General features: G+C 46.0%; 3 long non-coding RNA genes across 3 annotated transcripts in view; all 3 read right to left on the bottom strand.

The window, feature by feature from the left end:
- Nucleotides 1-5,558: 5,558 nt before the first annotated feature.
- On the bottom strand, nucleotides 5,559-7,381 carry LOC116684012 (uncharacterized). The gene is made up of 3 exons (XR_004330743.1): nucleotides 7,288-7,381; nucleotides 6,519-6,908; nucleotides 5,559-6,344 (listed from the first exon to the last, which is right to left on the bottom strand). It is a non-coding gene; the product is annotated as an uncharacterized LOC116684012 (long non-coding RNA).
- Nucleotides 7,382-21,634: 14,253 nt separating this feature from the next.
- LOC116684017 (uncharacterized) lies at nucleotides 21,635-23,655 on the bottom strand. Its single transcript, XR_004330748.1, has 3 exons — nucleotides 23,330-23,655; nucleotides 22,561-22,950; nucleotides 21,635-22,387 (listed from the first exon to the last, which is right to left on the bottom strand). It is a non-coding gene; the product is annotated as an uncharacterized LOC116684017 (long non-coding RNA).
- A 2,770-nt stretch (nucleotides 23,656-26,425) lies between these two features.
- LOC116684018 (uncharacterized) overlaps nucleotides 26,426-27,232 on the bottom strand; it is a 1,772-nt gene continuing 965 nt past the window's right edge. Inside the window, exon 3 of the long non-coding RNA XR_004330749.1 lies at nucleotides 26,426-27,178. This is a non-coding gene — a long non-coding RNA (uncharacterized LOC116684018). The remainder of the gene's footprint in view (nucleotides 27,179-27,232) is intronic.

Here is a 27,232-nt window from a genome sequence, read left to right on the forward strand (position 1 = left end):
ACCGCGGTGAGGACGCGCCGTCAGCGGTCCGAGCTCTGCCAGTCCAGCCCAGCCCCCCCCCAGACTCCCACAGCCCCAGTCCCAAGTCCAGAACCTTGCGCACCGGGCGAACCTGTGTACCCGAACTTAGCCCCCCCCCTGGACTAAACCCCCATTGCACCGCCAAAGCTCGTGCCACTGGTAACCTAAATCAGTTCGTGCCTCGGGTAATAACTGACTTACAGGAGGTGAATGACAGCTTTCGCCAGAGCAGCGTGTGTTGTTTATCGTGCAGACACGTGAGAGTGTGGTCCACCTGAAATTTGCTGTTCATTCTGTGTCTCCATACACATTATTTGCCTTAACGCTTGTGCTTCTACCCACACCAAAGTACCGGAAAGTTCGCGTTAAAAGTGTGGCAGCCAGCCGTGTGCAACTGACGTATGTTCTTCTTGGCAAAACACTGCTACCGCCGAACAACTTCTTCCGCCCTGGCCTGAACTCCTGACCGCAGCCTAACATGAGCTCAGTTCAATCAGCGCCACTGCTCTATATAAAACTTGTCAACTCCCTTAAATGTGTTCGGTTATCCAAGTTGCTGTCGCTTTGTGCTTGGTGTAATTTGTGCAATTTGTGTGGAAATAACTGTTGTGTGTGTGTGTGTGTGTGTGTGTGTGGTGTGGTGTGTGTGTGTGTGTGTGTGTGTGTGTCTCTCACTCACTCCAGTAACTCCCTTTGGGGTGGTAGGTCTGGGTCTGACCTTTGCTCTGGCTCCTCCACTCTAAGCCCCAATAACCAGGACTGAGGCTGGGATAACCCCTCCAGCACCCACATGCTCCCTGCTGAGGCCCAGTAACTGGCTCTGAGTCTGACCTCTGACCTCCAGGGCTCTCAGCCTGCTCCATAAGGCCCAAAAAGATGCAAATGGGTGCAAACTGGCTAAAACAACCCTCGCCTGGCCCTAACCGTAACCCGCACAGACTTGTGCTCGGCACCACTGGAAAGCCAGTAAGTGCTTTTGGGGGGTGCGTCTAACTGCCTCGCCTCTGGCACCTTCACGTCAAAAGTTACAGGCCAGAGAAAAAGTGCCCCCGGGGTGCACTTCTGCTTCAACCCTCTATCCTGCAGGCCCTTGCTACGAGCAGTTACACATATGTACACGTCCTTTGCTACAGAGAGCAGCTCTGATGTTGCCGTCCCTCTGGTGGCCGCCGGGGACACCGCACCCTCTGACACTTAGAAAAATTGTGTGAAATCTTGCTACAAAGGCTACACATGTGATACTGTGTGTATCCATGGAGTCTCTGGCTCTCTGTATCTCTCTGTCTCTGTGTGTGTGTGCGTGCGTGCTTAGACTTGGACTCCTCTGTATTGAAATTTGCAGCCGCACTTTTAGCAAGAGAAAAATAAATGAAAAAATAGAAAAAAGACAGTATAAAGACAACAAAGTAACAACAATAACAAATATGAGAACATTTGTCAAATAAACAAAGAAAAGACCATCGACTATCATTAAAGTGTCAGTGTTGAGTCCAGTACTGAAGTGATAAAGGGACCAGGTGTGAATTGAAGTCCAGGTGTGCATGTATGTATGTCTGTGTGTGTACTGTGTGTATGTCTACTGTGTGTATGTATGTGTACTGTGTGTGTGTATGTGTACTGTGTGTGTGTATGTGTGTATGTGTACTGTGTGTATCTATGTATGCGTACTGTATGTTTGCATGTATGTATGTATGTATGCATGTATGTATTGTGTGTGTGTGTGTGTGTGTGTGTGTGTGTGTGTCTCTCACTCACTCACACACACTCCCTCCCTAGGCCCAGTAACTGGCTCTGGGTCTGACCTTTGACCTCCATGGCTACAGGCCTCCACTCTAAGCCCCAATAACCAGGACTGAGGCTGGGTTAACACCCTCCAGCACCCACATGCTCCCTGCTGAGGCCCAGCAACTGGCTCTGAGTCTGGCCTCTGACCTCCAGGGCTCTCAGCCTGCTCCATAAGGCCCAAAAAGATGCAAATGGGTGCAAACTGGCTAAAACAACCCTCGCCTGGCCCTAACCGTAACCCGCACAGACTTGTGCTCGGCACCACTGGAAAGCCAGTAAGTGCTTTTGGGGGGGTGCGTCTAACTGCCTCGCCTCTGGCACCTTCACGTCAAAAGTTACAGGCCAGAGAAAAAGTGCCCCCGGGGTGCACTTCTGCTTCAACCCTCTATCCTGCAGGCCCTTGCTACGAGCAGTTACACATATGTACACGTCCTTTGCTACAGAGAGCAGCTCTGATGTTGCCGTCCCTCTGGTGGCCGCCGGGGACACCGCACCCTCTGACACTTAGAAAAATTGTGTGAAATCTTGCTACAAAGGCTACACATGTGATACTGTGTGTATCCATGGAGTCTCTGGCTCTCTGTATCTCTCTGTCTCTGTGTGTGTGTGCGTGCGTGCTTAGACTTGGACTCCTCTGTATTGAAATTTGCAGCCGCACTTTTAGCAAGAGAAAAATAAATGAAAAAATAGAAAAAAGACAGTATAAAGACAACAAAGTAACAATAATAACAAATATGAGAACATTTGTCAAATAAACAAAGAAAAGACCATCAACTATCATTAAAGTGTCAGTGTTGAGTCCAGTACTGAAGTGATAAAGGGACCAGGTGTGAATTGAAGTCCAGGTGTGCATGTATGTATGTCTGTGTGTGTACTGTGTGTATGTCTACTGTGTGTATGTATGTGTACTGTGTGTGTGTATGTGTACTGTGTGTGTGTATGTGTGTATGTGTACTGTGTGTATCTATGTATGCGTACTGTATGTTTGCATGTATGTATGTATGTATGTATGTATGTATGCATGTATGTATTGTGTGTGTGTGTGTGTGTGTGTGTGTGTGTGTGTGTGTGGGTGTGTGTGTGTGTGTGCACAACGGCAATGACGGCGTTTCTTACATGTGCACGCTGAAGCAAATATATGCAAAGTATTATTTTGTGACTGGTCACTGGTGCCTTAATCAGAGTACATATGTGTTGACTTTCTCTGATTAAGGGGGGGGAAAAAGAATCTTCCTTTGTGCTTTTAACTGGGGTTATTTCTGATATAAACTCATCTCATTTTAACCCAGGAAGAGCGCGCCTTTGGCGGGGACAGCTGCTGCCAATTCCCCCCTCTCCCACCTGTCCCTCTCTCCGGTCCCTCGCGGTTCATTTTACCCCAGGAAGAGCGCGCCTTGGGCGGGGACAGCTGCTGCCAATTCCCCCCTCTCCCACCTGTCCCTCTCTCCGGTCCCTCGCGGTTCATTTTACCCCAGGAAGAGCGCGCCTTGAGCGGGCAGACCTGCTGCAAACTCGCGCGCTGCCTCCGGTCCTAGTCTCCGTTATCTCCCCCCCCCCCCCCTCTCTCCCCCCCCACCACCACCTCTACTTTACCGCGGTGAGGACGCGCCGTCAGCGGTCCGAGCTCTGCCAGTCCAGCCCAGCCCCCCCCCCCAGACTCCCACAGCCCCAGTCCCAACCCTCCAGAACCTTGCGCACCGGGCGAACCTGTGTACCCGAACTTAAGCACCCCCCCCTCGGACTAAACCCCCCATCCGCACCCGCCAAAGCTCCGTGCCCCTGGTAACCTAAATCAAGTTTCGTGCCTCGGGTAACCTAACTGACTTACAGCGAGGTGAATGACAGCTTTCGCCAGAGCAGCGTGTGTTGTTTATCGTGCAGACACGTGAGAGAGTGGTCCACCTGAAATATTGCTGTTCATTCTGCTGTCTCCATACACATTATTTGCACTTAACGCTTGTGTTTTACCCACACCAAAGTACCGAAAAGTTCGAATTAAAAGTGTGGGGAGAGCCGTGTGCAAGCTGACGTAGCCGTGTTCTTCTTGGCAAAAGCACGGCTACCGCCGACACAACTTCTTCCGGGCCCTGGCCTGAATCCTGACCGCAGCCTACACATGAGCTCAGTTCAATCAGCGCCACATGCTCTATATAAAGGACCCAATGTGTCCCACTCCCTTAATCCATGGTGCGGTTACCCAGAGTTCCTCGCTTTCGCTTGACGTTAATTTATGCAATTTAACCAGGAAATAGACCCGTTTTTGATAATATCTCCGGAGGGGAAGGTCGTACGGACTATTGCTTGGCACCACTGGGAAGCCAGTAAGGGCTTTTGGGGGGGTAGGTCTAGCTGCCATAGCTCTGGCACCTTCCTGTCAAACGTTATAAGCCGAACAAAAACGGCAGCGCCTGGTCTCCTGTTAACCCGGCCCGTTGACACGGAGAGCAGCGTGTTGCCGCCCCCTCGTGGCCAAGTTGTGTAAGTTGTGTGCCAGCTTGACCTCTGACGCTCTCCACCTGAGCGGGCTGCTCGAGCCTCACTGGGATGGACAGGAGGACAGCTTTGATTCACCACGTATCCACTATTCCCACAGCCAACAATGAGACTGAAGCATGGGGGAGGGAAAATAAAAATAAATAAAAAATGTTTGAATTCAGTATGGCCTACTTTTGCCTTTGTATTCAAAGTAGATATGGCTTATTACTCTTAACACTGGGGCTTCATTAGTGCTGAACATATAAAAATAGATAAAACCAGATGAGAACTGAGTAAGTGCTAATACGAAAACGTTACTTGAACAATAACTAACAGCTAATACATTTAAAAGAGCCACAGCCTTGATGGGAGCTCTGTTACATGTTATGTAAATGAATATTTCGCCACACGGTGGCACTGTTGCCTAAGCTATGCCCCAGAGCTTAGGCAACAGTGCCACCGTGTGGCGAAATATTCACCATGCAACACAATCTGGTTGGCCATTGTGTCCATTTTGGTAACATGATTGCTGCAAACATTAACCAAACAGACGGACTGGAGTGTTTTTTTAGCCACAGCTTTATTGAATAAACACATTCAAATCTCACTATACTGTATATATATATATATATATATATATATATATATATATATTGTATAGATTTATGTGTAGGGTGTCTGAGTCAGAAAATGACATAATCTCTGTTTTGGCAAACCCTGTACGTAGTTCTGTCAGATTCCCCTCCAGATTGTGGAACCATTGGCGAACATGTCTGTATACTAGACACTGAACATTGTGGAAGGCTTTATTTTTAATTTTATTATTTGTGTATTTTGTATTTTTGTGTTTGTATATGTTCTTATTTTGATATGGATCCCCCTGGGTCTGAAATAAAGTTTACTACATATACACCAATGTAAACACGTACTTTTCTCAAAATAAGTATCTACAGACAATGTAAGTTTTATGCCAGATTGACCTCTGAGGCTCTCCACCTCTGAAGATTGATAGCAGCGTTACTTCCCCACATCTCCACTATTCCCACAGCCAACAATGGGACTGAAGCAGGGAGGAGGGAACATTAAAAACTAATAAAATGTTGAATATGTTTGAATTCAGTACGGCCTAATCTTGTCTCTGTATTCAAAGTAGACGTGGCTTATTACTCTTAGCACTGGGGCTTCATTAGTGCTGAACATATGACAATATATAAAACCAGACGAGAAATGAGTGCGTGCTAAGAAATGATGAAAATGTGTTTTTTCAGCAACAGCTTTATTGAATAAAACACATTCAAATAGAGCTACACACCAATGCAAACACATACTTTTCTCAAAATAAGTGTCTACAGACAAGAACATGACTTTGACCTAATAATAACAACAACAATACTAACAATCATTATTATAGGCATTACCTATGCAGAGGGGGATCAGATCTGTGATGTGGGTGGAGAGCTACAGACCTAAGCAAGCTGTGCTTGCCTCCGACTTCAGCTCAGCTTTGAAAAGCCTTCCGTAGACTCTGAGTCTAGACAGGACCTAGCGCAGCAATCCCACTAGCTATCAGTCTGACTGCGTTCATGTGGGCACATTAAAACATTCACAAAGACAGTTACAGAACAAAGCTCGTCAGTGCAATGCTCAGTTTCCAGGGACTGAGGACAACGGGAGGAAAAATCGCAACTCCAAGCATCCAGCATGCAATAACAACTATTATATACCATTATATAAACTATTATGTTATAACATATTGCATTATACACTTACTTTCTTACATTTAACATTTACTTTGGTCATTCAGTGTCACTCTAATTCAAATAAAACGTGCATCTTTTTTCAGTTGAACAGTTTCTTTAGCCTGCACTTGGTAAGCTGGCAAACCATAAGATCCTTCACTTTCGTCTGACAGACCCTTCTCTTCCACTTTCACCGACAGATCCAACGCCTCCAACAGACCCATATCTTCTTCCAACAGACCGCTCTTCCTGGGGCTGGCCAAAGTCCTCCAATTTGGTGGGTGGCGGTGGCAGGGACGGGATGAGGGCAGCTTGATTCTGCAACTTATACAAATAGAACAATGATGATAAGTAATAGCAATAGCCATTGTTATTGTGGCAATAGTAATTTGAAAAGCTTCATTTGCACAGCGCCTTTATAAAAAAAAACAGACAGTGCTTGGGAAAAAGCAACCACCAAAAAGAAACAAAGAACCACATGAACATATCAAAACAAACCTTGTAGGGGACAGTCTGACGCAGCCTCCAAATCCTCATTCTTCACTTTGTCCAGGGTGAGTTTCCCCGGGATCAGCAGCTGCTGCAGTCTGGCCTGCGGCAAGGCCCATTTGGTGGCAAAGATTTTGAAGATGCACATGGTCTACGTAGGCTCCATTCTGGATAAAGGCCACGCAGGACATGAAGGTCAGCGTGTTGAGGAGCAAACCTCCCTCCATCTCCTTTGGGAGCCTCTGCAAGGATGTCGCCATCCTGGGCCTGCCGTGCTATGTGTACACCTCCAGCTCAGGAGAGCTTTGGTGTTGTCTGAGGCCACGGGGGTGAAGTCTGCGTCCGGTGCGGGGCAGAGAATTGGCGAGGCGCCGGGCCGACATCGTCTCAATCTGCCACCTTTCTCCCCAAGAAGAAAAGAAGAACGTTAAATTCATCGACAAATAGGAGAGAATTTAATGATGTAGTCCAAACGCATTTATTTAAAAGTACTTTACCAGTTTATTACAATTGCAGGAGGCCCACCTTCATATTTATTTCAATGCAAAGAGACCCGGGTTGCAGGTGTGGAACTCTTTAATGCTAGAAAGTGTCATTTTGCGCTCCAATCAGCTTCAAACTTAACCAGATGACTAACGCTAAATCAGGCGAGTACCACCCATGTGTAGAGTGAAGAAACGGATGACGGACTCCACCCCATAGTTGGAAAAGATCAAGGTTTTTTTCAACCATTTAACAAGGAAAATGAAAAGGTGCGAATGAACTGAAAATGACTCACTTTTGGTTCTCTGGGTCTGTCTGAAGGAGCCCCTCTTCCTCCTCTCTCCTCCTCCTCCTCCTCCTCCTCCTGTTCCCCTAGTACGGCGTCGGCGTCTTTTTCCCCTCCTCCTGCTCCTCCTCCTCCTCCTAACAACAGGTGAAACACAGAGCAAGTTACACAATGTAACTTGTGTGTGTGTGTGTGTGTGTGTGTGCGCGCGCGCGTGCGTGCTTAGACTTGGACTTCTTTGTATTGAAATTTCCAGCAGCACTTTTAGCAAGAGAAAAAGAAATGAAAAAATAGAAAAAAGACAGTATAAAGACAACAAAATAACAATAATAACAAATATAAGAACATTTGTCAAATAAACAAAGAAAAGACCATCAACTATCATTAAAGTGTCAGTGTTGAGTCCAGTACTGAAGTGATAAAGTGACCAGGTGTGAATTGAAGTCCAGGTGTGCATGTATGTATGTCTGTGTGTGTACTGTGTGTATGTCTACTGTGTGTATGTATGTGTACTGTGTGTGTGTATGTGTACTGTGTGTGTGTATCTATGTATGTGTACTGTATGTTTGCATGTATGTATGTATGTATGTATGTATGTATGTATTTATTGTGTGTGTGTGTGTGTGTGTGTGTATGTATGTCTGTGTGTGTACTGTGTGTATGTCTACTGTGTGTATGTATGTGTACTGTGTGTGTGTGTATGTGTACTGTGTGTGTGTATGTGTGTATCTATGTATGTGTACTGTATGTTTGCATGTATGTATGTATGTATGTATGCATGCATGCATGCATGTATGGTGTGTGTGTGTGTGTGTGTGTGTGTGTGTGTGTGTGTGTGTGTGTGTGTGTGTGTCTGTCTCTCACTCACTCACACACACTCCCTCCCTAGGCCCAGTAACTGGCTCTGGGTCTGACCTTTGACCTCCATGGCTACAGGCCTCCACTCTAAGCCCCAATAACCAGGACTGAGGCTGGGATAACACCCTCCAGCACCCACATGCTCCCTGCTGAGGCCCAGCAACTGGCTCTGAGTCTGACCTCTGACCTCCAGGGCTCTCAGCCTGCTCCATAAGGCCCAAAAAGATGCAAATGGGTGCAAACTGGCTAAAACAACCCTCGCCTGGCCCTAACCGTAACCCGCACAGACTTGTGCTCGGCACCACTGGAAAGCCAGTAAGTGCTTTTGGGGGGGTGCGTCTAACTGCCTCGCCTCTGGCACCTTCACGTCAAAAGTTACAGGCCAGAGAAAAAGTGCCCCCGGGGTGCACTTCTGCTTCAACCCTCTATCCTAACCCTGCAGGCCCTTGCTACGAGCAGTTACACATATGTACACGTCCTTTGCTACAGAGAGCAGCTCTGATGTTGCCGTCCCTCTGGTGGCCGCCGGGGACACCGCACCCTCTGACACTTAGAAAAATTGTGTGAAATCTTGCTACAAAGGCTACACATGTGATACTGTGTGTATCCATGGAGTCTCTGGCTCTCTGTATCTCTCTGTCTCTGTGTGTGTGTGCGTGCGTGCTTAGACTTGGACTCCTCTGTATTGAAATTTGCAGCCGCACTTTTAGCAAGAGAAAAATAAATGAAAAAATAGAAAAAAGACAGTATAAAGACAACAAAGTAACAACAATAACAAATATGAGAACATTTGTCAAATAAACAAAGAAAAGACCATCGACTATCATTAAAGTGTCAGTGTTGAGTCCAGTACTGAAGTGATAAAGGGACCAGGTGTGAATTGAAGTCCAGGTGTGCATGTATGTATGTCTGTGTGTGTACTGTGTGTATGTCTACTGTGTGTATGTATGTGTACTGTGTGTGTGTATGTGTACTGTGTGTGTGTATGTGTGTATGTGTACTGTGTGTATCTATGTATGCGTACTGTATGTTTGCATGTATGTATGTATGTATGCATGTATGTATTGTGTGTGTGTGTGTGTGTGTGTGTGTGTGTGTCTCTCACTCACTCACACACACTCCCTCCCTAGGCCCAGTAACTGGCTCTGGGTCTGACCTTTGACCTCCATGGCTACAGGCCTCCACTCTAAGCCCCAATAACCAGGACTGAGGCTGGGTTAACACCCTCCAGCACCCACATGCTCCCTGCTGAGGCCCAGCAACTGGCTCTGAGTCTGGCCTCTGACCTCCAGGGCTCTCAGCCTGCTCCATAAGGCCCAAAAAGATGCAAATGGGTGCAAACTGGCTAAAACAACCCTCGCCTGGCCCTAACCGTAACCCGCACAGACTTGTGCTCGGCACCACTGGAAAGCCAGTAAGTGCTTTTGGGGGGGTGCGTCTAACTGCCTCGCCTCTGGCACCTTCACGTCAAAAGTTACAGGCCAGAGAAAAAGTGCCCCCGGGGTGCACTTCTGCTTCAACCCTCTATCCTGCAGGCCCTTGCTACGAGCAGTTACACATATGTACACGTCCTTTGCTACAGAGAGCAGCTCTGATGTTGCCGTCCCTCTGGTGGCCGCCGGGGACACCGCACCCTCTGACACTTAGAAAAATTGTGTGAAATCTTGCTACAAAGGCTACACATGTGATACTGTGTGTATCCATGGAGTCTCTGGCTCTCTGTATCTCTCTGTCTCTGTGTGTGTGTGCGTGCGTGCTTAGACTTGGACTCCTCTGTATTGAAATTTGCAGCCGCACTTTTAGCAAGAGAAAAATAAATGAAAAAATAGAAAAAAGACAGTATAAAGACAACAAAGTAACAATAATAACAAATATGAGAACATTTGTCAAATAAACAAAGAAAAGACCATCAACTATCATTAAAGTGTCAGTGTTGAGTCCAGTACTGAAGTGATAAAGGGACCAGGTGTGAATTGAAGTCCAGGTGTGCATGTATGTATGTCTGTGTGTGTACTGTGTGTATGTCTACTGTGTGTATGTATGTGTACTGTGTGTGTGTATGTGTACTGTGTGTGTGTATGTGTGTATGTGTACTGTGTGTATCTATGTATGCGTACTGTATGTTTGCATGTATGTATGTATGTATGTATGTATGTATGCATGTATGTATTGTGTGTGTGTGTGTGTGTGTGTGTGTGTGTGTGTGTGTGTGTGTGTGTGTGTGTGTGCACAACGGCAATGACGGCGTTTCTTACATGTGCACGCTGAAGCAAATATATGCAAAGTATTATTTTGTGACTGGTCACTGGTGCCTTAATCAGAGTACATATGTGTTGACTTTCTCTGATTAAGGGGGGGGAAAAAGAATCTTCCTTTGTGCTTTTAACTGGGGTTATTTCTGATATAAACTCATCTCATTTTAACCCAGGAAGAGCGCGCCTTTGGCGGGGACAGCTGCTGCCAATTCCCCCCTCTCCCACCTGTCCCTCTCTCCGGTCCCTCGCGGTTCATTTTACCCCAGGAAGAGCGCGCCTTGGGCGGGGACAGCTGCTGCCAATTCCCCCCTCTCCCACCTGTCCCTCTCTCCGGTCCCTCGCGGTTCATTTTACCCCAGGAAGAGCGCGCCTTGAGCGGGCAGACCTGCTGCAAACTCGCGCGCTGCCTCCGGTCCTAGTCTCCGTTATCTCCCCCCCCCCCCCCTCTCTCCCCCCCCACCACCACCTCTACTTTACCGCGGTGAGGACGCGCCGTCAGCGGTCCGAGCTCTGCCAGTCCAGCCCAGCCCCCCCCCCCAGACTCCCACAGCCCCAGTCCCAACCCTCCAGAACCTTGCGCACCGGGCGAACCTGTGTACCCGAACTTAAGCACCCCCCCCTCGGACTAAACCCCCCATCCGCACCCGCCAAAGCTCCGTGCCCCTGGTAACCTAAATCAAGTTTCGTGCCTCGGGTAACCTAACTGACTTACAGCGAGGTGAATGACAGCTTTCGCCAGAGCAGCGTGTGTTGTTTATCGTGCAGACACGTGAGAGAGTGGTCCACCTGAAATATTGCTGTTCATTCTGCTGTCTCCATACACATTATTTGCACTTAACGCTTGTGTTTTACCCACACCAAAGTACCGAAAAGTTCGAATTAAAAGTGTGGGGAGAGCCGTGTGCAAGCTGACGTAGCCGTGTTCTTCTTGGCAAAAGCACGGCTACCGCCGACACAACTTCTTCCGGGCCCTGGCCTGAATCCTGACCGCAGCCTACACATGAGCTCAGTTCAATCAGCGCCACATGCTCTATATAAAGGACCCAATGTGTCCCACTCCCTTAATCCATGGTGCGGTTACCCAGAGTTCCTCGCTTTCGCTTGACGTTAATTTATGCAATTTAACCAGGAAATAGACCCGTTTTTGATAATATCTCCGGAGGGGAAGGTCGTACGGACTATTGCTTGGCACCACTGGGAAGCCAGTAAGGGCTTTTGGGGGGGTAGGTCTAGCTGCCATAGCTCTGGCACCTTCCTGTCAAACGTTATAAGCCGAACAAAAACGGCAGCGCCTGGTCTCCTGTTAACCCGGCCCGTTGACACGGAGAGCAGCGTGTTGCCGCCCCCTCGTGGCCAAGTTGTGTAAGTTGTGTGCCAGCTTGACCTCTGACGCTCTCCACCTGAGCGGGCTGCTCGAGCCTCACTGGGATGGACAGGAGGACAGCTTTGATTCACCACGTATCCACTATTCCCACAGCCAACAATGAGACTGAAGCATGGGGGAGGGAAAATAAAAATAAATAAAAAATGTTTGAATTCAGTATGGCCTACTTTTGCCTTTGTATTCAAAGTAGATATGGCTTATTACTCTTAACACTGGGGCTTCATTAGTGCTGAACATATAAAAATAGATAAAACCAGATGAGAACTGAGTAAGTGCTAATACGAAAACGTTACTTGAACAATAACTAACAGCTAATACATTTAAAAGAGCCACAGCCTTGATGGGAGCTCTGTTACATGTTATGTAAATGAATATTTCGCCACACGGTGGCACTGTTGCCTAAGCTATGCCCCAGAGCTTAGGCAACAGTGCCACCGTGTGGCGAAATATTCACCATGCAACACAATCTGGTTGGCCATTGTGTCCATTTTGGTAACATGATTGCTGCAAACATTAACCAAACAGACGGACTGGAGTGTTTTTTTAGCCACAGCTTTATTGAATAAACACATTCAAATCTCACTATACTGTATATATATATATATATATATATATATATATATATATATATTGTATAGATTTATGTGTAGGGTGTCTGAGTCAGAAAATGACATAATCTCTGTTTTGGCAAACCCTGTACGTAGTTCTGTCAGATTCCCCTCCAGATTGTGGAACCATTGGCGAACATGTCTGTATACTAGACACTGAACATTGTGGAAGGCTTTATTTTTAATTTTATTATTTGTGTATTTTGTATTTTTGTGTTTGTATATGTTCTTATTTTGATATGGATCCCCCTGGGTCTGAAATAAAGTTTACTACATATACACCAATGTAAACACGTACTTTTCTCAAAATAAGTATCTACAGACAATGTAAGTTTTATGCCAGATTGACCTCTGAGGCTCTCCACCTCTGAAGATTGATAGCAGCGTTACTTCCCCACATCTCCACTATTCCCACAGCCAACAATGGGACTGAAGCAGGGAGGAGGGAACATTAAAAACTAATAAAATGTTGAATATGTTTGAATTCAGTACGGCCTAATCTTGTCTCTGTATTCAAAGTAGACGTGGCTTATTACTCTTAGCACTGGGGCTTCATTAGTGCTGAACATATGACAATATATAAAACCAGACGAGAAATGAGTGCGTGCTAAGAAATGATGAAAATGTGTTTTTTCAGCAACAGCTTTATTGAATAAAACACATTCAAATAGAGCTACACACCAATGCAAACACATACTTTTCTCAAAATAAGTGTCTACAGACAAGAACATGACTTTGACCTAATAATAACAACAACAATACTAACAATCATTATTATAGGCATTACCTATGCAGAGGGGGATCAGATCTGTGATGTGGGTGGAGAGCTACAGACCTAAGCAAGCTGTGCTTGCCTCCGACTTCAGCTCAGCTTTGAAAAGCCTTCCGTAGACTCTGAGTCTAGACAGGACCTAGCGCAGCAATCCCACTAGCTATCAGTCTGACTGCGTTCATGTGGGCACATTAAAACATTCACAAAGACAGTTACAGAACAAAGCTCGTCAGTGCAATGCTCAGTTTCCAGGGACTGAGGACAACGGGAGGAAAAATCGCAACTCCAAGCATCCAGCATGCAATAACAACTATTATATACCATTATATAAACTATTATGTTATAACATATTGCATTATACACTTACTTTCTTACATTTAACATTTACTTTGGTCATTCAGTGTCACTCTAATTCAAATAAAACGTGCATCTTTTTTCAGTTGAACAGTTTCTTTAGCCTGCACTTGGTAAGCTGGCAAACCATAAGATCCTTCACTTTCGTCTGACAGACCCTTCTCTTCCACTTTCACCGACAGATCCAACGCCTCCAACAGACCCATATCTTCTTCCAACAGACCGCTCTTCCTGGGGCTGGCCAAAGTCCTCCAATTTGGTGGGTGGCGGTGGCAGGGACGGGATGAGGGCAGCTTGATTCTGCAACTTATACAAATAGAACAATGATGATAAGTAATAGCAATAGCCATTGTTATTGTGGCAATAGTAATTTGAAAAGCTTCATTTGCACAGCGCCTTTATAAAAAAAAACAGACAGTGCTTGGGAAAAAGCAACCACCAAAAAGAAACAAAGAACCACATGAACATATCAAAACAAACCTTGTAGGGGACAGTCTGACGCAGCCTCCAAATCCTCATTCTTCACTTTGTCCAGGGTGAGTTTCCCCGGGATCAGCAGCTGCTGCAGTCTGGCCTGCGGCAAGGCCCATTTGGTGGCAAAGATTTTGAAGATGCACATGGTCTACGTAGGCTCCATTCTGGATAAAGGCCACGCAGGACATGAAGGTCAGCGTGTTGAGGAGCAAACCTCCCTCCATCTCCTTTGGGAGCCTCTGCAAGGATGTCGCCATCCTGGGCCTGCCGTGCTATGTGTACACCTCCAGCTCAGGAGAGCTTTGGTGTTGTCTGAGGCCACGGGGGTGAAGTCTGCGTCCGGTGCGGGGCAGAGAATTGGCGAGGCGCCGGGCCGACATCGTCTCAATCTGCCACCTTTCTCCCCAAGAAGAAAAGAAGAACGTTAAATTCATCGACAAATAGGAGAGAATTTAATGATGTAGTCCAAACGCATTTATTTAAAAGTACTTTACCAGTTTATTACAATTGCAGGAGGCCCACCTTCATATTTATTTCAATGCAAAGAGACCCGGGTTGCAGGTGTGGAACTCTTTAATGCTAGAAAGTGTCATTTTGCGCTCCAATCAGCTTCAAACTTAACCAGATGACTAACGCTAAATCAGGCGAGTACCACCCATGTGTAGAGTGAAGAAACGGATGACGGACTCCACCCCATAGTTGGAAAAGATCAAGGTTTTTTTCAACCATTTAACAAGGAAAATGAAAAGGTGCGAATGAACTGAAAATGACTCACTTTTGGTTCTCTGGGTCTGTCTGAAGGAGCCCCTCTTCCTCCTCTCTCCTCCTCCTCCTCCTCCTCCTCCTGTTCCCCTAGTACGGCGTCGGCGTCTTTTTCCCCTCCTCCTGCTCCTCCTCCTCCTCCTAACAACAGGTGAAACACAGAGCAAGTTACACAATGTAACTTGTGTGTGTGTGTGTGTGTGTGTGTGTGCGCGCGCGCGTGCGTGCTTAGACTTGGACTTCTTTGTATTGAAATTTCCAGCAGCACTTTTAGCAAGAGAAAAAGAAATGAAAAAATAGAAAAAAGACAGTATAAAGACAACAAAATAACAATAATAACAAATATAAGAACATTTGTCAAATAAACAAAGAAAAGACCATCAACTATCATTAAAGTGTCAGTGTTGAGTCCAGTACTGAAGTGATAAAGTGACCAGGTGTGAATTGAAGTCCAGGTGTGCATGTATGTATGTCTGTGTGTGTACTGTGTGTATGTCTACTGTGTGTATGTATGTGTACTGTGTGTGTGTATGTGTACTGTGTGTGTGTATCTATGTATGTGTACTGTATGTTTGCATGTATGTATGTATGTATGTATGTATGTATGTATTTATTGTGTGTGTGTGTGTGTGTGTGTATGTATGTCTGTGTGTGTGTGTGTATGTCTACTGTGTGTATGTATGTGTACTGTGTGTGTGTGTATGTGTACTGTGTGTGTGTATGTGTGTATCTATGTATGTGTACTGTATGTTTGCATGTATGTATGTATGTATGTATGCATGCATGCATGCATGTATGGTGTGTGTGTGTGTGTGTGTGTGTGTGTGTGTGTGTGTGTGTGTGTGTGTGTGTGTGTGTGTGTCTCTCACTCACTCACACACACTCCCTCCCTAGGCCCAGTAACTGGCTCTGGGTCTGACCTTTGACCTCCATGGCTACAGGCCTCCACTCTAAGCCCCAATAACCAGGACTGAGGCTGGGATAACACCCTCCAGCACCCACATGCTCCCTGCTGAGGCCCAGCAACTGGCTCTGAGTCTGACCTCTGACCTCCAGGGCTCTCAGCCTGCTCCATAAGGCCCAAAAAGATGCAAATGGGTGCAAACTGGCTAAAACAACCCTCGCCTGGCCCTAACCGTAACCCGCACAGACTTGTGCTCGGCACCACTGGAAAGCCAGTAAGTGCTTTTGGGGGGGTGCGTCTAACTGCCTCGCCTCTGGCACCTTCACGTCAAAAGTTACAGGCCAGAGAAAAAGTGCCCCCGGGGTGCACTTCTGCTTCAACCCTCTATCCTAACCCTGCAGGCCCTTGCTACGAGCAGTTACACATATGTACACGTCCTTTGCTACAGAGAGCAGCTCTGATGTTGCCGTCCCTCTGGTGGCCGCCGGGGACACCGCACCCTCTGACACTTAGAAAAATTGTGTGAAATCTTGCTACAAAGGCTACACATGTGATACTGTGTGTATCCATGGAGTCTCTGGCTCTCTGTATCTCTCTGTCTCTGTGTGTGTGTGCGTGCGTGCTTAGACTTGGACTCCTCTGTATTGAAATTTGCAGCCGCACTTTTAGCAAGAGAAAAATAAATGAAAAAATAGAAAAAAGACAGTATAAAGACAACAAAGTAACAACAATAACAAATATGAGAACATTTGTCAAATAAACAAAGAAAAGACCATCGACTATCATTAAAGTGTCAGTGTTGAGTCCAGTACTGAAGTGATAAAGGGACCAGGTGTGAATTGAAGTCCAGGTGTGCATGTATGTATGTCTGTGTGTGTACTGTGTGTATGTCTACTGTGTGTATGTATGTGTACTGTGTGTGTGTATGTGTACTGTGTGTGTGTATGTGTGTATGTGTACTGTGTGTATCTATGTATGCGTACTGTATGTTTGCATGTATGTATGTATGTATGCATGTATGTATTGTGTGTGTGTGTGTGTGTGTGTGTGTGTGTGTGTCTCTCACTCACTCACACACACTCCCTCCCTAGGCCCAGTAACTGGCTCTGGGTCTGACCTTTGACCTCCATGGCTACAGGCCTCCACTCTAAGCCCCAATAACCAGGACTGAGGCTGGGTTAACACCCTCCAGCACCCACATGCTCCCTGCTGAGGCCCAGCAACTGGCTCTGAGTCTGGCCTCTGACCTCCAGGGCTCTCAGCCTGCTCCATAAGGCCCAAAAAGATGCAAATGGGTGCAAACTGGCTAAAACAACCCTCGCCTGGCCCTAACCGTAACCCGCACAGACTTGTGCTCGGCACCACTGGAAAGCCAGTAAGTGCTTTTGGGGGGGTGCGTCTAACTGCCTCGCCTCTGGCACCTTCACGTCAAAAGTTACAGGCCAGAGAAAAAGTGCCCCCGGGGTGCACTTCTGCTTCAACCCTCTATCCTAACCCTGCAGGCCCTTGCTACGAGCAGTTACACATATGTACACGTCCTTTGCTACAGAGAGCAGCTCTGATGTTGCCGTCCCTCTGGTGGCCGCCGGGGACACCGCACCCTCTGACACTTAGAAAAATTGTGTGAAATCTTGCTACAAAGGCTACACATGTGATACTGTGTGTATCCATGGAGTCTCTGGCTCTCTGTATCTCTCTGTCTCTGTGTGTGTGTGCGTGCGTGCTTAGACTTGGACTCCTCTGTATTGAAATTTGCAGCCGCACTTTTAGCAAGAGAAAAATAAATGAAAAAATAGAAAAAAGACAGTATAAAGACAACAAAGTAACAACAATAACAAATATGAGAACATTTGTCAAATAAACAAAGAAAAGACCATCGACTATCATTAAAGTGTCAGTGTTGAGTCCAGTACTGAAGTGATAAAGGGACCAGGTGTGAATTGAAGTCCAGGTGTGCATGTATGTATGTCTGTGTGTGTACTGTGTGTATGTCTACTGTGTGTATGTATGTGTACTGTGTGTGTGTATGTGTACTGTGTGTGTGTATGTGTGTATGTGTACTGTGTGTATCTATGTATGCGTACTGTATGTTTGCATGTATGTATGTATGTATGCATGTATGTATTGTGTGTGTGTGTGTGTGTGTGTGTGTGTGTGTGTCTCTCACTCACTCACACACACTCCCTCCCTAGGCCCAGTAACTGGCTCTGGGTCTGACCTTTGACCTCCATGGCTACAGGCCTCCACTCTAAGCCCCAATAACCAGGACTGAGGCTGGGTTAACACCCTCCAGCACCCACATGCTCCCTGCTGAGGCCCAGCAACTGGCTCTGAGTCTGGCCTCTGACCTCCAGGGCTCTCAGCCTGCTCCATAAGGCCCAAAAAGATGCAAATGGGTGCAAACTGGCTAAAACAACCCTCGCCTGGCCCTAACCGTAACCCGCACAGACTTGTGCTCGGCACCACTGGAAAGCCAGTAAGTGCTTTTGGGGGGTGCGTCTAACTGCCTCGCCTCTGGCACCTTCACGTCAAAAGTTACAGGCCAGAGAAAAAGTGCCCCCGGGGTGCACTTCTGCTTCAACCCTCTATCCTGCAGGCCCTTGCTACGAGCAGTTACACATATGTACACGTCCTTTGCTACAGAGAGCAGCTCTGATGTTGCCGTCCCTCTGGTGGCCGCCGGGGACACCGCACCCTCTGACACTTAGAAAAATTGTGTGAAATCTTGCTACAAAGGCTACACATGTGATACTGTGTGTATCCATGGAGTCTCTGGCTCTCTGTATCTCTCTGTCTCTGTGTGTGTGTGCGTGCGTGCTTAGACTTGGACTCCTCTGTATTGAAATTTGCAGCCGCACTTTTAGCAAGAGAAAAATAAATGAAAAAATAGAAAAAAGACAGTATAAAGACAACAAAGTAACAATAATAACAAATATGAGAACATTTGTCAAATAAACAAAGAAAAGACCATCAACTATCATTAAAGTGTCAGTGTTGAGTCCAGTACTGAAGTGATAAAGGGACCAGGTGTGAATTGAAGTCCAGGTGTGCATGTATGTATGTCTGTGTGTGTACTGTGTGTATGTCTACTGTGTGTATGTATGTGTACTGTGTGTGTGTATGTGTACTGTGTGTGTGTATGTGTGTATGTGTACTGTGTGTATCTATGTATGCGTACTGTATGTTTGCATGTATGTATGTATGTATGTATGTATGTATGCATGTATGTATTGTGTGTGTGTGTGTGTGTGTGTGTGTGTGTGTGTGTGGGTGTGTGTGTGTGTGTGCACAACGGCAATGACGGCGTTTCTTACATGTGCACGCTGAAGCAAATATATGCAAAGTATTATTTTGTGACTGGTCACTGGTGCCTTAATCAGAGTACATATGTGTTGACTTTCTCTGATTAAGGGGGGGGAAAAAGAATCTTCCTTTGTGCTTTTAACTGGGGTTATTTCTGATATAAACTCATCTCATTTTAACCCAGGAAGAGCGCGCCTTTGGCGGGGACAGCTGCTGCCAATTCCCCCCTCTCCCACCTGTCCCTCTCTCCGGTCCCTCGCGGTTCATTTTACCCCAGGAAGAGCGCGCCTTGGGCGGGGACAGCTGCTGCCAATTCCCCCCTCTCCCACCTGTCCCTCTCTCCGGTCCCTCGCGGTTCATTTTACCCCAGGAAGAGCGCGCCTTGAGCGGGCAGACCTGCTGCAAACTCGCGCGCTGCCTCCGGTCCTAGTCTCCGTTATCTCCCCCCCCCCCCCTCTCTCCCCCCCCACCACCACCTCTACTTTACCGCGGTGAGGACGCGCCGTCAGCGGTCCGAGCTCTGCCAGTCCAGCCCAGCCCCCCCCCCCAGACTCCCACAGCCCCAGTCCCAACCCTCCAGAACCTTGCGCACCGGGCGAACCTGTGTACCCGAACTTAAGCACCCCCCCCTCGGACTAAACCCCCCATCCGCACCCGCCAAAGCTCCGTGCCCCTGGTAACCTAAATCAAGTTTCGTGCCTCGGGTAACCTAACTGACTTACAGCGAGGTGAATGACAGCTTTCGCCAGAGCAGCGTGTGTTGTTTATCGTGCAGACACGTGAGAGAGTGGTCCACCTGAAATATTGCTGTTCATTCTGCTGTCTCCATACACATTATTTGCACTTAACGCTTGTGTTTTACCCACACCAAAGTACCGAAAAGTTCGAATTAAAAGTGTGGGGAGAGCCGTGTGCAAGCTGACGTAGCCGTGTTCTTCTTGGCAAAAGCACGGCTACCGCCGACACAACTTCTTCCGGGCCCTGGCCTGAATCCTGACCGCAGCCTACACATGAGCTCAGTTCAATCAGCGCCACATGCTCTATATAAAGGACCCAATGTGTCCCACTCCCTTAATCCATGGTGCGGTTACCCAGAGTTCCTCGCTTTCGCTTGACGTTAATTTATGCAATTTAACCAGGAAATAGACCCGTTTTTGATAATATCTCCGGAGGGGAAGGTCGTACGGACTATTGCTTGGCACCACTGGGAAGCCAGTAAGGGCTTTTGGGGGGGTAGGTCTAGCTGCCATAGCTCTGGCACCTTCCTGTCAAACGTTATAAGCCGAACAAAAACGGCAGCGCCTGGTCTCCTGTTAACCCGGCCCGTTGACACGGAGAGCAGCGTGTTGCCGCCCCCTCGTGGCCAAGTTGTGTAAGTTGTGTGCCAGCTTGACCTCTGACGCTCTCCACCTGAGCGGGCTGCTCGAGCCTCACTGGGATGGACAGGAGGACAGCTTTGATTCACCACGTATCCACTATTCCCACAGCCAACAATGAGACTGAAGCATGGGGGAGGGAAAATAAAAATAAATAAAAAATGTTTGAATTCAGTATGGCCTACTTTTGCCTTTGTATTCAAAGTAGATATGGCTTATTACTCTTAACACTGGGGCTTCATTAGTGCTGAACATATAAAAATAGATAAAACCAGATGAGAACTGAGTAAGTGCTAATACGAAAACGTTACTTGAACAATAACTAACAGCTAATACATTTAAAAGAGCCACAGCCTTGATGGGAGCTCTGTTACATGTTATGTAAATGAATATTTCGCCACACGGTGGCACTGTTGCCTAAGCTATGCCCCAGAGCTTAGGCAACAGTGCCACCGTGTGGCGAAATATTCACCATGCAACACAATCTGGTTGGCCATTGTGTCCATTTTGGTAACATGATTGCTGCAAACATTAACCAAACAGACGGACTGGAGTGTTTTTTTAGCCACAGCTTTATTGAATAAACACATTCAAATCTCACTATACTGTATATATATATATATATATATATATATATATATATATATATATGTATAGATTTATGTGTAGGGTGTCTGAGTCAGAAAATGACATAATCTCTGTTTTGGCAAACCCTGTACGTAGTTCTGTCAGATTCCCCTCCAGATTGTGGAACCATTGGCGAACATGTCTGTATACTAGACACTGAACATTGTGGAAGGCTTTATTTTTAATTTTATTATTTGTGTATTTTGTATTTTTGTGTTTGTATATGTTCTTATTTTGATATGGATCCCCCTGGGTCTGAAATAAAGTTTACTACATATACACCAATGTAAACACGTACTTTTCTCAAAATAAGTATCTACAGACAATGTAAGTTTTATGCCAGATTGACCTCTGAGGCTCTCCACCTCTGAAGATTGATAGCAGCGTTACTTCCCCACATCTCCACTATTCCCACAGCCAACAATGGGACTGAAGCAGGGAGGAGGGAACATTAAAAACTAATAAAATGTTGAATATGTTTGAATTCAGTACGGCCTAATCTTGTCTCTGTATTCAAAGTAGACGTGGCTTATTACTCTTAGCACTGGGGCTTCATCAGTGCTGAACATATGACAATATATAAAACCAGACGAGAAATGAGTGCGTGCTAAGAAATGATGAAAATGTGTTTTTTCAGCAACAGCTTTATTGAATAAAACACATTCAAATAGAGCTACACACCAATGCAAACACATACTTTTCTCAAAATAAGTGTCTACAGACAAGAACATGACTTTGACCTAATAATAACAACAACAATACTAACAATCATTATTATAGGCATTACCTATGCAGAGGGGGATCAGATCTGTGATGTGGGTGGAGAGCTACAGACCTAAGCAAGCTGTGCTTGCCTCCGACTTCAGCTCAGCTTTGAAAAGCCTTCCGTAGACTCTGAGTCTAGACAGGACCTAGCGCAGCAATCCCACTAGCTATCAGTCTGACTGCGTTCATGTGGGCACATTAAAACATTCACAAAGACAGTTACAGAACAAAGCTCGTCAGTGCAATGCTCAGTTTCCAGGGACTGAGGACAACGGGAGGAAAAATCGCAACTCCAAGCATCCAGCATGCAATAACAACTATTATATACCATTATATAAACTATTATGTTATAACATATTGCATTATACACTTACTTTCTTACATTTAACATTTACTTTGGTCATTCAGTGTCACTCTAATTCAAATAAAACGTGCATCTTTTTTCAGTTGAACAGTTTCTTTAGCCTGCACTTGGTAAGCTGGCAAACCATAAGATCCTTCACTTTCGTCTGACAGACCCTTCTCTTCCACTTTCACCGACAGATCCAACGCCTCCAACAGACCCATATCTTCTTCCAACAGACCGCTCTTCCTGGGGCTGGCCAAAGTCCTCCAATTTGGTGGGTGGCGGTGGCAGGGACGGGATGAGGGCAGCTTGATTCTGCAACTTATACAAATAGAACAATGATGATAAGTAATAGCAATAGCCATTGTTATTGTGGCAATAGTAATTTGAAAAGCTTCATTTGCACAGCGCCTTTATAAAAAAAACAGACAGTGCTTGGGAAAAAGCAACCACCAAAAAGAAACAAAGAACCACATGAACATATCAAAACAAACCTTGTAGGGGACAGTCTGACGCAGCCTCCAAATCCTCATTCTTCACTTTGTCCAGGGTGAGTTTCCCCGGGATCAGCAGCTGCTGCAGTCTGGCCTGCGGCAAGGCCCATTTGGTGGCAAAGATTTTGAAGATGCACATGGTCTACGTAGGCTCCATTCTGGATAAAGGCCACGCAGGACATGAAGGTCAGCGTGTTGAGGAGCAAACCTCCCTCCATCTCCTTTGGGAGCCTCTGCAAGGATGTCGCCATCCTGGGCCTGCCGTGCTATGTGTACACCTCCAGCTCAGGAGAGCTTTGGTGTTGTCTGAGGCCACGGGGGTGAAGTCTGCGTCCGGTGCGGGGCAGAGAATTGGCGAGGCGCCGGGCCGACATCGTCTCAATCTGCCACCTTTCTCCCCAAGAAGAAAAGAAGAACGTTAAATTCATCGACAAATAGGAGAGAATTTAATGATGTAGTCCAAACGCATTTATTTAAAAGTACTTTACCAGTTTATTACAATTGCAGGAGGCCCACCTTCATATTTATTTCAATGCAAAGAGACCCGGGTTGCAGGTGTGGAACTCTTTAATGCTAGAAAGTGTCATTTTGCGCTCCAATCAGCTTCAAACTTAACCAGATGACTAACGCTAAATCAGGCGAGTACCACCCATGTGTAGAGTGAAGAAACGGATGACGGACTCCACCCCATAGTTGGAAAAGATCAAGGTTTTTTTCAACCATTTAACAAGGAAAATGAAAAGGTGCGAATGAACTGAAAATGACTCACTTTTGGTTCTCTGGGTCTGTCTGAAGGAGCCCCTCTTCCTCCTCTCTCCTCCTCCTCCTCCTCCTCCTCCTCCTCCTGTTCCCCTAGTACGGCGTCGGCGTCTTTTTCCCCTCCTCCTGCTCCTCCTCCTCCTAACAACAGGTGAAACACATCAGGGAGAAAACACAGAGCAGAGAGTAGAACGAGACGTTTGAAACTGTCGTCTGAGCTCCAGTTAGCCTAAAAATCCAGAGGAATTTCAGACCCACATTTAAGCCAAGAATTAGTTCTGATGATGCAGAAATACACCGATGCCCATGGATCAATTGGATAACACCCTTACCGTCTGTGGGACAGCTTGTAGAGTACGTCCAGCTCAGTTCTGGCCCAGTCTGGGCTGTGGCTGGAGCCTCCTCGCCCTCCATCCTCTCCTGACCTGCTCTCTGCACATGGAAACAACAGCACAACAGAACGTTGTTGTTGTTGTTTTTGATCTATGGATTGACTGGCTCACATCAAATTAGGCCAAGTTAATTGATACATCTCAGTACATCATTTAATTCAGATGACGTACAGACCAAGCAGGTGCTTCTCATCTTGCGTTAGTGTGTTAAATGACATGCAAACGACCCACACACGACTTCTTAAACAATGACTACTTCAATTTCGAGCCATGTGTTAACCGCCACCCTAACAACCAAAAACGTCATGAAATGTGTGTGTGTGTGTGTGTGTGTGTGCGCGCGCGTGCGTGCGTGCGTGCTTAGACTTGGACTTCTTTGTATTGAATTTCGCAGCCTTTTAGCCCAGAAAAGAAATGAAAAAGAAAAAGACAGTATAAAGACACCAAATAACAATAATAACAAATATAAGTCTTTGTCATTAAACAAAGAAAGACCATCACCTATCATTAAAGTGTCAGTGTTGAGTCCAGTACTGAGTGATAAAGTGACCAGGTGTGAATTGAGTCCAGGTGTCATGTATGTGTCTGTGTGTGTACTGTCTATGTTACTGTGTATGTAGTGTACTGTGTGTGTGTTGTGTATGTGGTGTGTATGTGTGTATGTGTACTGGTGTAATGTAGTGTACTTACCTTTGCATGGTTTATGTATGTATGTGCACCCCCATGCGTGTGTATTGTGTGTGTGTGTGTGTGTGTGGTGTGTGTGTGTGTGTGTGTGTGTGTGTTACAGCGAGGTGAATGACAGTGTGTGTGCAGCGTGTGTTGTGTGTGTGTGTGTGTGTGTGAGTGTGGTCCACCTGTGTGTTGTGTTCATTCTGCTGTCTCCATACACATTATTTGCACTTAACGCTTGTGTGTTCTCACACACTCACACACACTTCCTCCCTAGCCCCAGTAAGCTGTGCAAGCTGACGTCTGTTCTTTGACCTCCACGGCTACCGCCGACACACTTCTTCCGGGCCCTGGCCTGAACCTGACCGCTGCCTAACATGAGCTCCAATCAGCGCCACATGCTCTATATAAGGACCCAATGTGTCCCACTCCCTTAATCCATGGTGCGGTTACCCAGAGTTCCTCGCTTTCGCTTGACGTTAATTTATGCAATTTAACCAGGAAATAGACCCGTTTTTGATAATATCTCCGGAGGGGAAGGTCGTACGGACTATTGCTTGGCACCACTGGGAAGCCAGTAAGGGCTTTTGGGGGGGTAGGTCTAGCTGCCATAGCTCTGGCACCTTCCTGTCAAACGTTATAAGCCGAACAAAAACGGCAGCGCCTGGTCTCCTGTTAACCCGGCCCGTTGACACGGAGAGCAGCGTGTTGCCGCCCCCTCGTGGCCAAGTTGTGTAAGTTGTGTGCCAGCTTGACCTCTGACGCTCTCCACCTGAGCGGGCTGCTCGAGCCTCACTGGGATGGACAGGAGGACAGCTTTGATTCACCACGTATCCACTATTCCCACAGCCAACAATGAGACTGAAGCATGGGGGAGGGAAATAAAAATAAATAAAAAATGTTTGAATTCAGTATGGCCTACTTTTGCCTTTGTATTCAAAGTAGATATGGCTTATTACTCTTAACACTGGGGCTTCATTAGTGCTGAACATATAAAAATAGATAAAACCAGATGAGAACTGAGTAAGTGCTAATACGAAAACGTTACTTGAACAATAACTAACAGCTAATACATTTAAAAGAGCCACAGCCTTGATGGGAGCTCTGTTACATGTTATGTAAATGAATATTTCGCCACACGGTGGCACTGTTGCCTAAGCTATGCCCCAGAGCTTAGGCAACAGTGCCACCGTGTGGCGAAATATTCACCATGCAACACAATCTGGTTGGCCATTGTGTCCATTTTGGTAACATGATTGCTGCAAACATTAACCAAACAGACGGACTGGAGTGTTTTTTTAGCCACAGCTTTATTGAATAAACACATTCAAATCTCACTATACTGTATATATATATATATATATATATATATATATATATATATATTGTATAGATTTATGTGTAGGGTGTCTGAGTCAGAAAATGACATAATCTCTGTTTTGGCAAACCCTGTACGTAGTTCTGTCAGATTCCCCTCCAGATTGTGGAACCATTGGCGAACATGTCTGTATACTAGACACTGAACATTGTGGAAGGCTTTATTTTTAATTTTATTATTTGTGTATTTTGTATTTTTGTGTTTGTATATGTTCTTATTTTGATATGGATCCCCCTGGGTCTGAAATAAAGTTTACTACATATACACCAATGTAAACACGTACTTTTCTCAAAATAAGTATCTACAGACAATGTAAGTTTTATGCCAGATTGACCTCTGAGGCTCTCCACCTCTGAAGATTGATAGCAGCGTTACTTCCCCACATCTCCACTATTCCCACAGCCAACAATGGGACTGAAGCAGGGAGGAGGGAACATTAAAAACTAATAAAATGTTGAATATGTTTGAATTCAGTACGGCCTAATCTTGTCTCTGTATTCAAAGTAGACGTGGCTTATTACTCTTAGCACTGGGGCTTCATCAGTGCTGAACATATGACAATATATAAAACCAGACGAGAAATGAGTGCGTGCTAAGAAATGATGAAAATGTGTTTTTTCAGCAACAGCTTTATTGAATAAAACACATTCAAATAGAGCTACACACCAATGCAAACACATACTTTTCTCAAAATAAGTGTCTACAGACAAGAACATGACTTTGACCTAATAATAACAACAACAATACTAACAATCATTATTATAGGCATTACCTATGCAGAGGGGGATCAGATCTGTGATGTGGGTGGAGAGCTACAGACCTAAGCAAGCTGTGCTTGCCTCCGACTTCAGCTCAGCTTTGAAAAGCCTTCCGTAGACTCTGAGTCTAGACAGGACCTAGCGCAGCAATCCCACTAGCTATCAGTCTGACTGCGTTCATGTGGGCACATTAAAACATTCACAAAGACAGTTACAGAACAAAGCTCGTCAGTGCAATGCTCAGTTTCCAGGGACTGAGGACAACGGGAGGAAAAATCGCAACTCCAAGCATCCAGCATGCAATAACAACTATTATATACCATTATATAAACTATTATGTTATAACATATTGCATTATACACTTACTTTCTTACATTTAACATTTACTTTGGTCATTCAGTGTCACTCTAATTCAAATAAAACGTGCATCTTTTTTCAGTTGAACAGTTTCTTTAGCCTGCACTTGGTAAGCTGGCAAACCATAAGATCCTTCACTTTCGTCTGACAGACCCTTCTCTTCCACTTTCACCGACAGATCCAACGCCTCCAACAGACCCATATCTTCTTCCAACAGACCGCTCTTCCTGGGGCTGGCCAAAGTCCTCCAATTTGGTGGGTGGCGGTGGCAGGGACGGGATGAGGGCAGCTTGATTCTGCAACTTATACAAATAGAACAATGATGATAAGTAATAGCAATAGCCATTGTTATTGTG

The sequence above is a fragment of the Etheostoma spectabile genome, unplaced genomic scaffold (genome assembly GCF_008692095.1).
Source record: "Etheostoma spectabile isolate EspeVRDwgs_2016 unplaced genomic scaffold, UIUC_Espe_1.0 scaffold00019182, whole genome shotgun sequence".
Taxonomy (NCBI): domain Eukaryota; kingdom Metazoa; phylum Chordata; class Actinopteri; order Perciformes; family Percidae; genus Etheostoma; species Etheostoma spectabile.